The sequence below is a fragment of the Anas acuta genome, chromosome 2, assembly GCF_963932015.1.
Source record: "Anas acuta chromosome 2, bAnaAcu1.1, whole genome shotgun sequence".
In the NCBI taxonomy this organism is placed as follows: Eukaryota; Metazoa; Chordata; class Aves; order Anseriformes; family Anatidae; genus Anas; species Anas acuta.
Genome location: NC_088980.1, coordinates 117,332,009 through 117,334,421, shown reverse-complemented (window position 1 = coordinate 117,334,421; position 2,413 = coordinate 117,332,009).

The window sequence follows — 2,413 nt, the reverse complement described above, 5'->3', positions numbered from 1 at the left end:
TTGGAGAAATGTCCTAAAACAAAACAAAACAAAACAAAAAACATTACTTTTTAATTTGAATGACTTTTTTTTTCTTTTTTTTCCTTTTTTTTTTCCCCCCTCTAGGTCTGACAGTAGCTGACAAGGTAGAAAGATGTGCTTTTCTCTTTCATTCTTCTGAAGTTAGAGGCAGTGCCAGTTTGAACTGTGACTGAGGCTCTTCAATGGCGCGTCTATCTTACTCCTTCAAATTCAGTGATGCAACCCGAGTTTACATTAATTAACTTTCAAGGATTCAACTGATTTAAAGCTTTTGGACAATGAAAATTATTTAAAAACATTCCTACAAGTTTATTTTCTTCATTTATGTTTGTTTGCTCTTCATCTCATTCAAAGCAGTCAGGTTTTGGTTTGCTTCTCTCTGCTCTGGAAATTTGCACTAGGAACCATTATTAGAATCAGAATCCTGTTCTAAGAGTATGGTGAAAAATGTTGCACTCCAAGTTGGAAATTGGAGAGCAAAATGTTCATGTATATGTAAGAATTATACTCAAACAGTTGATTACACTTTTGCTTACACCTTAACAGATGCTTACACCTTTTCAGGGAAAACTTTAAACCTGAGAAGGAACAGGTAGCTTTCCAAGTTTCCCTTGAAGATAGTGTACTCTTCTGTATTTTGCTTCTATAAAACCATTCAAACTTTTAAAGTCCTGTTGTCAGTCATACAACCAAACAACCTTGCACGACAAGACATGTTCCCCTCCAGAGAGATCGAGCCCTGAATGCAAGATCAGACAAGTAAATAATGCCAACATGTAAAACTAATTTGTAAATACATTACTTTTTGGAGGGATTTTTGGCACTTTGTGGGGCTTAGCAGTGAGAAGAATGTCTTCTGGTGTGAACTGAAATTATACCTCTATGCCACAATGTCTTTATTTATTTATTATTTTTTTTGGTGATGGTGGACACCTGAAGGAGATGCAACATAATAAAAGTTGGTGAAGGAAAAGTTGTTTTGTCTTTTTTTTTTTTTTTTAATAAAATTTAGGTGAAGGTAAAATTCTTTCTCTGTTGTTGTTGTCTTTGTTTTCTTTTCCATACAGTCTTAAATCGAAGGTCCCGTTTTCTGGCCTTTGTTGGATTATAAGCATGCTAGAACACTTCACATTATGTAGATCATATTTGTCTGAAATGATAACCACTTAGCTAGTCGGCTGCAGGCTGAAAAGTAGCCTATGCCTCAGGTACTGTTTTATGCCTTTGTTTTTGTTACTACATCCTTGTAAGTTTTCCAAAGGGAAATGAAATTATCCTACCCAGAAGAAACACCGTCCAGAAGACGCTTGAGTTGTTAGGGCCTGGCTTCTCACTGAAACCAAAGGCGGTATTGAATCATAGAATATCCTGAGTTGGAATGGTCCCATAATGATCATCGAGTCCAACTCCCGGCACCACGCAGGTCTACCCAAAAATTCAGACCCTGTGGCTAAGTGCACAGTCCAAACACTTCTTAAACTCTGACAGGCTTGCTGCAGTGAGCACTTCCCTGGGGAGCCTGTTCCAGTGTGTGACCACCCTCTCGGTAAAGAACCTCTTCCTAATGTCTAGCCTCAACCTCCCCTGCCTCAGCTCGACACCATTCCCACGGGTCCTATCACTGGTGACTAAAGAGAATAGATCAGCACCTGCCCCTCCATTCCCCCTCATGAGGAAGGTGTAGACCGCGATGAGGTCTCCCCCCAGCCTCCTCTTTTCCAGGCTGAACAGGCCAAGTGACCTCAGCTGCTACTCATCCATCTTTCCCTTTAGGCCCCTCACCATCTTTGTAGCCCAATATTTTACTGACTTGAAGAAAGTGGCTTTAATCTGTTCTGGTTTGTTTGCTAACGGAGGAGCACAAAAGAGACACGTGTCCTTGTGTTCCTTGTCACTAAGAGGAGGTGAAGGAACAGCTAGCGCAAGGAACACAGAAATCAGTTGTGCCAGACTAATATGTGGCTGTATCTGAGCTTGGAGACTGCAACCCTCTTCAAACTTCCAGATCTAGAGGAACACTTAATGAAACACTTGATGACAGATGAAAATCTATGAGAGCCATTTTGCCTTAAGATCATTTTCTCTTTTATTTATGTTTATTCATCTTATTTTATCAGGCTCTGTACTAATTTTCCTCTCAGAATGACTAGCAGAAATATGAGCCTTACGCAACTTTTGTAGTTAGTTCATTAGGTCAACTCTAACCACTAAGCCCCTTGTCAGGTTATTTCTATTACTGATAAGGAGCAATTGGCTTTAGAACATTGAAGCCAGGTGGATGAGCCTATTCCATAAGGTCTCTTGGCTCCACCTTTGTTAAGTGAAACCTGCCAGGTGGGGATAATTTCATCTTTGCTATATAGGAAGCATGAGGACTTATAGAAAGAATTGC